Below are 14420 nucleotides of genomic sequence, written 5' to 3'. Positions count from 1 at the left end.
GCGCTTCTGGGGATTTGTACTCGGAGCTGCTTGCATTAAATTAGGCCGTGTTGACTCAGCGCCTGGGATCCCCAGCCACGGCAAATAATGCTGGAATTTATTTCCAAGTCAGGGCCTCAGTTAAGGTCAATTAGTGCTTTCATTTGGATTGCTGAAAGAAAGCACAAGCAGAATCCTTTGATAGAAAGTGATTATTCCCTACAAACCTGTCAGACTACAACAGAAGAAGCTGTAAATTGTAATAATCATTAATCTTAATCCTTTTTGGTTAAATTAGATTAAATCTTTGTATTACATAAGTGAGTCTTGGGGTTCATTCACACTGGTCCATTTTAGTCTGCTTTAATCAAACTAGTTCATTTGTCTAGAACAGGGATGTCCAAAGTATGGTCTGGGGGCCTTTTGTGGCCCTTGGGACACTTCTGTCTGGCCCCTGACTGCAGCTGAAAATGTAACAAATGTGGAGATTTTGGTCTACTGGACTACTGGCTGGAAAAGCTTTTAAGATATGTCACAAAAAGAAAACACAAGGCTAGTAAAATTCATGTTGACTTTTCAAGATGCGGTTTAAGGTGTGGACTACTGGATGTAGCCATACAGAGACTCTCACCTATTTGCAGTTTAGTATTTGGAGATTTTTTCATAAAGCATATGTAAAGTCCAGCTTTTGAAGCTAAAATACCTCAACGCAATGCTACTTGACATGCTATTGGCTGTCACTGAATCCAGGAAACCAATTATTTTCTTTGCTGCTTTTTGGCTGAACTTTCAAGAGCGGAAACAAGGAAGAGCGTAGATGTTAGCTAACAGATTTTCATAGCAAGTTTCTTCAACTAGAATGAATCAAACTTGGAATCTGAATGATTAAATGTTTCTACATATTCTTACCTATAAATGAAGAGAAGAGCATATAAATGCATTTTAACAACATTTAATCTTTAATGGTTACAATAAAGAATCTCTTACATCAATCACATCCAGACTGCAGAGTATTTCTTCAGTCAGACATGTGAATGCGTGGTGAAAGTCGGTTGGATGTGATATAAACCTCGTTGGAGCAGAACCAGAGTTGGAGCTGTTCTAATCAATGCACCTCTTTCAGGGAGGTGACAGCTGTTGTGTGGTGTGAAAATGCTAAGTCTGCAGGTGGTTAATCACTGTTATATCACAAGTGGCTGAAGCATTCATTTCCAGTCCTTTCAGTTTTATCTGCCTGCTGCTATAGGAAAAATCCAGACACAAATCAAAGATAAGCACTAACAAGAGACATTCATGCAGTGGCGGAGTGATTAGCAAGTAATATTTGCACATAAACACAGATCAAGACTAAATAACATTATTTTAAGTTCAAAAACATTAGTCAGCGCCTCTAACGGTAACAAAAATGAAAATTATTGAAGTGCGGAGAATTGTGATTTGAAAAATAGGAAATGAAACTGCAAACATTTGTTGGATGAAATGATTTAAAGTTTTACAAATGGTGCCTCTAACCTTGTAGTCCAGTAGATTATGTTTGATTTGGGACCAAAATTGCAACATTTGTTACATTTTCAGCTGCTGCGGTTCTCTTTCACACCATCCATCCATCCATCCATCCATCCATCCAGGTTGCTGGTGCCTCTCCAGCTAACGTTCCGGGCGAGAGGCTCTTTCACACTACAAATGAATCAAACCCCTTTGTGCACCCCTCTCCTCACCTGTGGGGGCGCTGCACCAAAAACCACTGACGAGCACAACACAGAAACCTCTGAAGAAGACACTGAGCCCAACGTCCTTCTTCACAAATGTAAACAGAAAATGGAGTGGTATCAACTTTGAGCAGTTGTAGGATTTCTCTTTTAAAAGACGAGTCATTTGTCCCGTTAGCGCTAAACTAGCATGTTTGTTTTGCTTCTATTTACCCAGAATGCTCTGCGTTGAGTACTAGTTCAGTTGGCAGATTATTTCACTTATTACTTTTTTAATAAGTGAAAAAATCTGACAATGTATTTAGTACTTTATCATCAATATTAAATAGTTATTGACTTAAAAATAAATTGTGCTGAAAAGTTACATTTAAGTCAGTTGTGTCTTGTTTCAAGTGTACTGAGATATTTGCACAAGAAACAACAGACAACACTTGTATTGTTGCTCTGTTTGTATTTTATATTTTTGTTTCATCTTGGAAATGAGACATTAGATATTAACAAGACAATAAAGGTCAAATATAATGACAGATATTAAAAATCTTAGAAAAATAATCTCCATGACAGAGAAAACGACGACTTTACTGCCACATTACAAATTAACTCCATTCCCATTATCAGCCACAACAATGTAGATGAATCAAGTTCAATAAAATGACATGATATCCTTGTAATGAATTAATTGGACAAATTCTTAATGGAAAATTTGAACTTTCCTGCCCCTGGTGGCTCAAACGGCTGGTAACGGGAGCGGACGGTGGTTTGATGTTGTTCATCAGACAGTTTAATGAGTCTGTCCCGGCTGATTCACAGAACATCTCATGAGATTTCCAGACATGAACGGCTGAGCCGGGCGGTTAATACTAATGTGTCTGTTCTTTGATTCTGCCACGCTGTAGCGTCACATATCAAAATCAGCCGAGTCCCACTAGATTTCAGCACAACAACTAATTTTACGTTGGAGCTGAAGTGAGCAGTGAAGCACCGTGGCACTAATAAAAGGCAGCGACCCTTTAGAAATCTCATCTTTGTAGAGGATTCAATCTCAGGTAATTATCTTTTTCTCTTCTGTCCATGGGGTGAAGTGTCTGGAGGAAGGAACAGCTGATTTATTATTTTCTCGTAATAGACACCAACTATTTTCAATTCTTTGGATGCTGCATGAGTTGTGTGTTTATATTAAGATACTAAAAACCACCAAGCTTGTCCTGGACAAATGAAATGTATTAGTAGATGCTAATTTTGTGACTCCGCAGCAAACTTAGAAACTTGTCGATTTCCAATTTACATTTTAATTATTCTGAACAATACACTTTCTCCACGTTTTTATACTTACATCTGAGTTTCTACCACTTCTAAAAACAGAAGAAGTATTTTTAGAAGTGATCTAAAAAGTGTTTAAATCGCCTTTTTAGCAATAGGTTAATGTTTTTGTTGTTTTTGCTTTTGAAAATGATCTGTTTCAAAAACCTCCAGATTGTTGTCACATCTTAGGGGCACTGCACCGTTACCTAGCAACCCCAGCCAAGCCCAGGACCGTTACCTAGCAACCCCAGCCAAGCCCAGGCCCGTTACCTAGCAACCCAAGCTGAACTCCAGCCCATTATTCAAGTGGTTTGTTGTTTCAATCAAGTCAAGTTTATTTGTGCAGCACATTTCAGCAACAACGCAGTTCAAACAGTAACCAACTATGAAACAAGCAACAAACGTTACATTTTATCAAAGACCGTCATCGAAATCATCAAGAATTAGCAACGTTAAATATAAATAAATATCACTAATCAAAGGCAACTCTAAACAAATGGGTTTCTAGCATTGATTTAAGGCAGTAGTGTCCAAACTTTGTGGTTCAGGGGCCAAAATTGGCTCTTCTAAACGTCACTTTCATAATTTAATGGCTTAAGTCATTTTTTGCCAAAAGTTATTATTATGCCTAAATTGTCTTTTGACAAAAAAAGAGGAGGTGATGTTTGTTTAATAAAAATCTCTTTTGGCAAAAAAAACAAACAATCTAGGCCAACATTTTAGAAAGGTAACAATAAGATATTCGTGTTTTAGTTTTATCTGCTCAACAATAAATACATTTTTAATGAAAACTGTAAATCATTGAAGATCCAAAATATAAAAAGTTGAGTTATTAAAAGAAAAAGACCATTTCCAAATGTTTTGGTCATTCTTGCCTTGTGGTCAGATTATCTCATGGGTCACAATTTAGACCCTAATTGAAAGAAGCTCAGTGTTTCGGTTGTTTTGCAGTTTTCTTGAAGTTTGTTCTAGTTTAGAAACTGAATCCCATCTCTTATAAATCAGTCGTTCTCGGCTTATAGAAAATCAAACTGGTGATAACAGAAAGTAAAGAGCCGTTTGGGAGCCAGATGAGCCTTGAAGGTGATCCGGGCCAAATGACTCAGAATCTGGAAACAGAGACTTGACTCCCGCCGCTGCTCAGAAATAGCTTGTTGCTATGGTAACGATTTTAATAATTTACTTAGCGCCGTACGAGTAAAGGTGAAACAAACACTTTGTGAAACGTGTGGATGGCTGTCACTCAGTGTTTATGCAGCCGTGGTCACAGCAAACATATTTCACCCTCCGGCTCGTCAACATGTTCATCCACTGATTATCAACCTGCTTCACATGAAAGGTCCTAATTAAATCATTACTTACTTTCAGACATTAATGTTATTAAAAACATTTGAGAAAATGTCTCTGACTGTTTCAACTTTTCCACATCTTATCACAACTACAAACTTTAATATGTTTTCAGTAACATTTTATGAGAAAAAACAGCACAATGTCGTGTTGCAGGATCAGAAGATTTTCAACACTTTTTAACAAGTAAGAATTATGAAGTGTGGCATTCATTTGTGTTCTGCCACAAAAAGTCTTAAAAAGGATTTAGATCAATGCATATCCAGGTGTCAGAACGGCCCAGTTAAAGTCTAGACCTAAATTCAATTTACAATGGTTGCTAAGACTTACAAACCGCTGGTTTCCATCCAAACCTACTGAGTTAGTTTTGAAATAAAGAATGGTTCAAAATGTCCATCATATAAAATTAATTAAATAAACTAAAGTCTGCATTTATTCTGTGTCTAACACTGCAGCTTTATGATATATGCACAGAAACTAATAGCTTATTTTAAATTAATTAAAGCCTGAAAAATAGTGAAAGTAACATGTTTGTTTTTGCCAACTTTCTCCACCAGGAGTCTTGGAAATCTTAATCTTGTATGTCTTATGACAAAAGCAGATTTTACTGCCTTCTTATCGCCTTCTATCATTTCAAAAGTGTAACAAAATCAAATCTCGGAGTAGAGCTGGATATTAAGACCTTTACGGAGGAGCAAGTGAGTCGAAAAGTCAAGTATGGTCTAATGAGTGCAGAAGGCCTCTCCAGCTCAGACCTCTTACTTAGTGTAAATAAAATAATGTTCCTGTGGAGCGCCAGTTTACTCTCAAAGGTTTTATCAATATTTACTGCAGCAGCAAAGCAGCAGATCTCTGCCAGTCTGCCTGGCAGTCGGCTGCGGTGCTCTGAATGCAGATCGGCTTAAGGCTGGACAGACAGCCCTCTGAGGGGTCAGGGTCAAAGAAAACACTCTCTGAGTTGACAGCAGTCAACGTGCTTTTCTGTGCTTTTACCGTGCTTTTACCGTGCTGCCTGGCGTTTTATGCATGACTGCTAGCAATCTCAATTATCCTCTGGGTATAAAACAAGCCCTGGAAAACGTGAATATTTAATGCAACTGAACAAAAACACTGGCATGTGGCTTTCTGTGTTCCAGCTAAATGAGACACAGAATGAGGAAGATCTCTGATGCATGAAGCGATGCTTGTTCTGCTCGATTGTTAAAGTGATTAAACATGGCAGCAAACGAAGGCTGAGCTCAACAGAACCACCAGGAACCGGAAACTTTCTGCTGTAGTCAGAGTTTTCATTCAGACTGTTAAACCACTTTGGATGTTAGACGGTCTTTATCATATTTATTTATTTCGAACATGATGGCAGTATAAAATCACACACATGAACAAGGAATGCAACAGACGTATTTTTCTACCACAACAATCTTAACATTATCGAAACAGTTGACCATATAACTGCACAATTTCACATTTCAAAAACAAATATGTTTATTTGAAACATGAAGATGATGGCATGGTATTTTTTAACAAGCTAAAATTTTTAAATATACCCATTAAACTGCTTGTTGGGACAAATAGCAGACCAGCATCAATTATCAAAACTTAATGCATTTAGCGGTTCGTTCCCACCAGTCCTCCTTAGTCCACTTTAATCAGACTCCAGTCCACTTGCGGAGAAAATCCGGTTCATTTGGGGATGTGTGAATGCGTAACTGGACCAAAAAAGCGAACTCTGGTCCGCCTAAAAACCTCGGTCTTGGTTTGTAGTCCACTTCCTGCCCCAGAAGCAGGACGTGGGCTACACCACACGGCATTCTGGGTAAATAGATTCAAGATTCAAGATTCAAGATACTTTATTGTCATTCACATCACGTATCACATGAGGTGGAACGAAATTGAGAGTCACAGCCCCAGTTACATCCAAATATAAAAATATAAATATAAAAATATAAAATATAAAAATATAAAGTCGCTACAAGAGCACAATATTATAGGTAGGAAAAGTGTATAGCTAAGAGCAGTGCAATAAGGGAGGATGATGGGAGTTTAAGAGTCGCACAGCTTCTGGTATGAAGACAAAACAAATACAGGAGTCTAGCACTACCAAAGACAAAAGAGAAATCCTACAACCACTAAAATCTGTTGTTACTCCATATTTATTCAGTTCAAGAAGTTAATATGAAAGTCAGTTTGGTTCTGGTAACAACCAGTTGTTGCCTTTGCATCTTTCAGCAGGCAGCAGATCTGCATGAGAGGCATTTTCCACTAGGTGGTTAAACCTGGATCATATCTCAATGTTTCTTAGATTCCTACAGGAGGTCAGGTTTGGTTCACACCAAGACTTTGATTATACCAGTTTCCTATTCTTTGACATAATACTGGACCTACACTCATAAAGTCACTGTGGAAGAAATTAAACCAGCCCCTCATGTTGAACATCACTTATTTTTCAGTTTGCATTCAAATAATACATTGATAAAATCCTCCAAGCTTGGCAGAAATATTGAAACAAAATTCAGACTCCACAGAGATGGAGGAAGAGATATTTTTTTATCTCTTGTACCCTGACACACAGATTAAAGCAACCACAGATGCTATGATTGTTGATTATTCACAGATTTTAAATATAAATGGAGCAAATATGCTGCAGCAGCTGTTTGTGTGAATGGGATTACAGTCCCTACCAGACCAACCTCACAGTCTTTAATCATTAAAGATCAGTGGATTATTGCAAACTTCCTCTGAGTTAGAATGGACTCAAACTTGGTTTCAGAAATGAATAATATGAAACTGTCATGAACCTTATGAGCTGCCCTCTACTTTGGTGCTGGGGGTCGAGTCCATTTTAAATCCATTCTGTCTGAATATTTGAATTCAGTCTGGAGTGGAAATCAGTGGCTTTTCAGGAGATGGAAATCTCAGTCTGTACTTGTTAAGTTTTTTGTAACTGTCTTGTCTTCACATTTGATCGTTGAACAACTAAGGCCCATTTTCTTCTATACTGGACAATTGGGTTTGGTGCAGAACCTTTAAAATCCATTTCTGTGTCCTGGTGTGGCTTGATGCTGGATGGGATGAGAGCCAGTTGAGTTTTTTATTGCTCATGCTTTTTATTGTTTTCATAACTTGGTTTGTTTGTCCAAACAACATCTTTGCTTGGAAGCACGAAGGGCATCTGCCTCCAACACTGAAGCATCACATTTTTTTCAGATGAACGACATTTTGTGCATAGGAGTCTGTTGTTCCTTGGGTTTCTGAGGGGCTTATTCATCCCTGCAGGTTTCCATGACTACGGAGTTGATAGTGAGATAACAGTGGCTCAATGGGAAGTTAATGAAAGAAGCAGAGAATGCCATTCTTATGGTTCACATGCTGTTGGATGCGAGTATTATATAATCACAAGTCAAGTTTATTTCTATAGCACATTCAGCAACAAAGCGGTTCAAAGTCCCTTAAAAATAAAAGCATAACACAATAAATAAACATAAAACACCATCACAGAGACAATGTAAAGAGAAGTAACGACAACTTGTTCCAGTCGTTATCAATCAGAAGCATCTCTGATTTAAATGATCTCAATGTTTCAGCATCTTTTCGGTTTTCTGGAAGTTTGTTCCAGATAAAAGGGTTAAAGGTAAATACATGGATGAGTTTCTCTAGATGTTACGACGACATTCAGGTGACAGAAGGCTGACTTTGTAACCATATTTATGTGGCGTTGAGTCCGACCCAGCTCTGCAGTCGTTTCAGTAACATGCCATGAAAAGCTGCACTGAGGTCCAACAGAACCAGTACTGAGGATCTTCCACAGATGGATGTCATTGAACACTTTGCTGTGGTAACCATGGAAACCGGACCAAAAGAGGTCAAGTGATCATTGTTAGAAAGCTATTGAAACAGATTTTTCGATAAATTTGCTGCCAAATCTTTCTTCTCAAGCACTAAGTACCAACGGTAAACTAAAAAAAAATAAAAGATGCTATTCCTGTAAATACACTCTTAGTCATAGCTCTTATGGAACATAAGTAAAAGTATCTTAACAAAAGGTGATGACAAGATACATTGTGCTTACATGACATTCATTATGCAGAGAATGTTGATCAGCTTTATGTGCTAATTAAACCTCTGAGGTTTAAGAAATAACCTGCACTGCTGAAAAGAATAATTTTAAATAACTTTATGAATTTCTGTCAGCTGCGAGAACAAGAACACAATTAAATCAGCTGGAAATCGTGACACTTTCACATTTGTTTTTGCTCTGCAAAAATAATCTTCATGAGTTTATTGTTCTGTTAATTAAGAACAGAACAAAATATCTCAAAATGGATTTCCTAAAAACCAAGTTAAGATTTAACAGCTTGTAAAATCACATTTCCAAGCATACAGTATGCATATTAGTCTTCAGGTTTTGACTGAATCATCGCAACACATCGGTTGTTTTCATTTAAGACATTCGGTTGAATGTTTGATGACCCAGTTTGCTCTAAGCTTCAGTTCACACACAGACAGCTTCACATTTGACCTTATATTTATATATATTGGCATAAAAACCAATGAGTGCGAGCTGCAAACAAAGCCCACATCATCACGCCTCCACTGCCCTCCTCCACATAAAGCTGAACATGTAATTTGGTCTAAAAGGACATTTCTCAAGACATATTATTTCTATGTAGCTTTTCAAAAGCTAAAGTTGTGAGAAAAGTTTCCTCCTGGTAACTTTTTCAGTCTTTTTGAGGTCCATTTTTCCAATTGTTGCATTAATATTGATAAAAAAATTGTTAGTTCCATTGGCAGATTATTTCACTCATAACATGGGAAAATGTCTTGTTATAAGTAAAATTATCTGCCAATAAAACCACAATTTCTCATCAATATTAAGGAATATTTGACTTAAAATAAGCTCCTAAATATTATTGAAAAGTTACTTAAAAGCTGGTTTGTTTTAAAGTGCACTAATAGAAACTACATTAAAATTACTTGGTAAGACTTTGTGCTTTTGCAGTGCAGATTGTAAAGTTTCCCATTTCCATCGACACACAAAAGCATTTCAAAAGAGGTTTGGGGCCCAGCAGTGAGCCTTGTGGAACACCTAATGTAATCTATAAAGAGTTGACTTTACTAGCTGTGTCTTTTTTTCTATGTATTTTGTTAATTTTTTACTCAGTAAAAAGTTAGTTTGGTAAAGTCACATGACACAACGTTGACTTGAAATTGTCTTGATGAAAGCCTTCTAACAGAACAATATTTAAAAAGTGTGAGTATAAAATATTTCCAAAGTTTAGCCACCTCTACCTGAGCAGTGTTTGCAGAGGTTTTAATTTTTAATTTTCTGCTTGGGCTGACCCACAGCTCGAGTCATTATCACAGATAATATCTGAGACATAATGGAGGAAAGCTGTGATTAAGCAGATCTGAATGCATAATGCAAATAGTCAGCTGGGGCAATTTGCTCCCCACTACTTATCTTTTTCCTCCAGTGTTTGACATAATTAACGGCTGTTTTTAGGACAGAGCTGTCTGCCTCCACTCAAGGTAATCAGCACAAAAAGAAGCTTTACAGGATTTACAAATCCATCATTTTAAATTTATGATTAATGTACTGGGAATTACAGCAAGAAAAAAGCACCCTAATTATTTTCCTTTTACAACATTTTAATTTATTGTACTTTTTTCCATTTATTATTGTTTACTCAGTATTGATGTTAAATTGACACTGCTACTTTGCCTGAGTTTCCAGAGTTATTTACAAACAGAGTTGGAAATGAGGAAGAGGAAAGATTGAGCCAAGATATTTGGCACTGGTGCATCTGAGGCTCTGATCCCAGAAAAGCTCTGATTTCTGTCAGAAGCTGATAAAACTGGGGGGAAAAAATCTGTGTTTTTTATTTTACATATGTGTTAAATGTTAAAATTGTCACCATGTTTTGACAGTTTATGAGACAAATAATCTGTGAAAACTGAAAATAAACCAATCAACCTCATGCACTGGCTGCTGAATGTGCTAAAGATAGAGAAGCAACTAACCATTATTGGAAAACCGTTTATCTGCCATCAGCGTCATGCTAACTAGCATAAGCATTCATAAAAGGATCTGCAAGCTGCAGCGCCACATGAAGGGTGATTGACAGCGCTAAGACCCGCCTCCTGACTCTGATTGGTGACACAGTGACAATTTCAACAAATAAGTAAAAAATGTGTTTTTTTATAAAAGTTACATATTGCAACTTTAATTGGACGTTTCCTCGTGTAGATTCACAAAGAACTAAAAGTATCTTTTTTGTAAATCAAAGATACATCACATATTTTGTGCATTGAATGTAAATTTTGAGGAGTTTCTCCTTCCTGATGAACAGTCCTGCAGGAGAGAAGCAAGAGTCGCCTGTTTTTCATTTGTTATCCAGCAGTTCAGACAGAAAACAGTCGTCACAGCATTTAGTTTAAGCCCACTTTTATAGCCACGAGCCTCTGACAGCTGTTATACTAGCAGTGATAAAGAAAAATGATTCAGAGGTGTCAGGAGAGAAGCGTAACGAACATGTGTCCTTCAGAGAATGAGTTCATCCACAAGCTTTCTCCCATCCAGTCTCTGGAAAACTGCCTTTGGTTTGGGAACGAGAAACAAAAGCAGCAAAATGCAGTGCTGATAAATCTACTACTGAAGCGTAAAGAAACAACTTCACATTATTATCCCAGAATGCAGCTAAATAACCACTGCAGGTCAAAAAAGGTGATAAATAAACACCATTTTTAAAGTACCGTAGCTAGGATTTATTACTAGTAGGGAATTTTAGCAAAAGAGCCTAAAAGGTTGTAATTTATCCTAAAGCCACACTTCTCCACACAAAGTAATAGTTTTGCTGTGTTTGCTTTTAGGATCGGTTTGAGTGGAGTATTTATTAACAGCATGGAGAAGAAAGCTTTCTGAGTGGTTTCAGTTTGAATTGTGAGGATTTTCAAGGGGAAGTTAAACTAACCCAACACTTACATGAAGATTGTTTGAGAAAATGGCAAAAAGGTTAAGAAAGCTTGGAAGCTACTGTAAGATATAAGTTGTGAAAAAATCCTGATAATTTGAGCTGCTATCTGGGTTGCTGTTGTCATGACAACCTGTTTGTTGTGCTTGAGTAGTTTTTAGTAGCTGTTAGCTTGAGTAGCCGTTAGCTTGACAGCAAGTGTTAGCTTTCCCAGGTTAAACTCTTTTCTCGACATTAGCGGAATATCAACAAAGTTTTACACACATTTGTAATAAAAACGCAGCAACTGATGCCAAATCCTGATAAAGAAAAGTCAGTATTAACTAAAAAAAGTTTTAAATAATGTTTACTAGGTCCTCTGAGCTAATTGAAATGGAGGATTTGGGAGCTAAATAACTAGTTTTAAATCTACACTTAAAACTTGTATTTAAGTCTTAAAAGTAAGAAGTAGCTGCACAAGTGTCGTTCTTTGAACAGCTGTTATCTTGAGTCGCAGTCAATCTTTGCAACATTAGCTTAAATTGACAATTAGCTTGATTCGAAGCAGCTTTTCTTAAACAGCTGTTAAGTTATGTATTGATATTTCTATTCTATCTGATTTCTGTCTGATTTTCCAAAGTGAGAATCCCCTGACAGTTGTTTAGCAGTAGTAAGATATTGACGGTTCACAAAACCCCACCTAAAAGAGTGTGTTTTGTACACTTCCAAAATATATCTTTATTTCCACATTAGCTGCAGGGCTTTTTTGGTGGCATAATTTTAATAACTTTTATTGAAAGTCATTAAAATGTAATGAACTCAGGCATCTGCATGTAAAGTAGTCTTCATCATTATTCAGAAGAGACGAGAGCAGTGAAGCATTTCAACTTCCAACACTTTCTAATAGTATTTTAATTTTACTACATGTTTTATACAACATGGAAAATTAGAGCAGCAGCTAACGCTCCTAAAACATATTTTTAGATTTTAATTTGCCAGAAAGATTGAGAGCGTCCTCTCTGCAGGACATTTTATAAATTCAGGCTTCATATTCTGGATAGACCAGTTACAGCTTCTCGTCTTTTTGTCAGTGATTCAGAGGAGCCGATTCTGTCCAGTCATAGCAGACAAAAGAAAATCAGAAAATCTGTCCAAGAAAAAAATGACAGGGGACCTGTTATGCAAATTTTACATTTTGCATGTTTTTGTACTTCCATTTGGGTTTCTACTTCTTCTAAAAACAAACCAAACACTTAAAAAGAAAACTCATCCAGTTTTTGGCAATAAGTTAATGTTTTTTGGTTTCAAAAAGCTCCAGAATGTGATGCCACAAATCAGCAGGCACTGTGGCGTTACCTAGCAACGCCTGCCGAGCCCTGTCACCTAGCAACCCACGCTGAGCTGCAGCGCATTAGGAAAAATGGCTGCTGGAAAAGACAAAAGTTTAGTTGTTTACTTACCGTCCAGAAACCACTTGCTGCATTCTTGTTGGCTGTGCAGGAGGCTCCACTTCTGCTTTTCGAAGGTGTACAGTTGTATAATTGCACATCTGTTTTCATATATGAGTATAAATGTTGAGTTGAGGGGCGTGGCCAGCAGCAGCTTACCTGGGTTTAAAGTGACAAGACGCCCTAAAACGGCTCAGTCTGACTACAAAAATCCCAGAATTTATCAAAAAATGAAACTAACATGTTTCGTATAGACCATAGGCATATCACAACCTGTTTAAGGGACCATAATGGGTAATATTTAAGGATCAACTTAAAGAATTGAGTCCAGTTTCTTCTCATACAAGGAAGTGACCATCGTCCTATTTCAATCAAAATGTCCTCCAGAAGCAGCGTGTTCCCACAATCCAACAGGAACTGGTGATGATGTGAGAGTGAAGCAGAATCTCACAAAACCAAAATGAAAACAAAGTCACTTAAAGTTAAAACTTTGACATTTTGGATCTAAATATGATGATAATGCATCCAGTCAGAGAATCTCACTCAAAATAAAACCCCCTTTATCAAACATACTTCTTAACTACACCAGTTATATCCCATAAGTTGCAAAACATTACAAAGTTATTAATTGAAACATAAACTACTATTACTGCTGAAGTTAATGACCAAAGTGAAAGCCTCTGTTTGAGGCTCCAGAGAATCTAACAGTCCTGAGCTCAGAGTGATTTAATAAATGCAGATGTTAAACCTCTGCTCTCTTTTTCCTTGCAGTCTGGGAAATAACCTTTGCTTTTAAACATTTATTGGTAAAACTTCTCTATTACAGGTCTAGTTTGTTAAAAGCAAAAATATTCATTGAACTTCACCCCTGAATTAAAGTTAAACGTCCAGTGTGGGTTCCGACAGCAGTTATTTCCTCTGTTGCTTCTTGATCTTCAGCCTGACCTCATGATAAATTATAAGGTCACAAAATCAAAACAGAGCATCATTCGTGTGGACGGACTCAGACTGCCTATTATTCCCAGCTCGTTGGCTCTTGTGTTGGAAGTTTCCTCCGTGTCGGCTCAACGCTTTGTTTTATTCACAGACAGTGACTCATGAGTTGGGTAACCAAGAAATCGAAGCTTTCTTTTCTTCTCTGTTGTCTTAGGAAAGTTTGGCAAAGACCAAAAGTAAAGGAAGCAATAATATCTCTGATGAATCATGAATATAATTTGATGTGGATTGGATCATCTTTGTGTTAATCTTTTGCTCTTTAGTCAACAAATCACCTGAACTGTACAAAATCCCCAGAGTGGAAGTGGCCAAGTCTGAAATTATATTGGAGATATGTTTTTTTGTCCAAAGCTCCAGTAATGTGTCATAATTACCAGCCACAAAATCGATGTTACTTCCAATGAAAGTAGGGAAACTGAACCTTAAAAGTACCAATAGTACCTATGTTTTCATTAAGTGATAGAAATTATGAAAATGAATTTGCTTAATGGAAACATACCAATTTTGTATGTGTTGAAGTATAAATATTCCTCAGAATTGCAATGCAAACTTTTTTTTTTTGCATGACAGTCTGATGTTACTACTGGCAAAAACGACAGAAAAGACAACAGGAAGTGGTACGACAAAGCTTCCTGTCACTCCATTTTTGTTTTCGTGAAACAGGAAGTTGCGCTCAGTGTCTTCTTCAGAGG

This window comes from Poecilia latipinna, unplaced genomic scaffold (assembly GCF_001443285.1).
Source record: "Poecilia latipinna isolate Pla-1442-1.1 unplaced genomic scaffold, P_latipinna-1.0 Scaffold458, whole genome shotgun sequence".
NCBI lineage: Eukaryota > Metazoa > Chordata > Actinopteri > Cyprinodontiformes > Poeciliidae > Poecilia > Poecilia latipinna.
The sequence above is the reverse complement of the archived record's forward strand: the minus strand, read 5'-3'. Positions refer to the sequence as shown.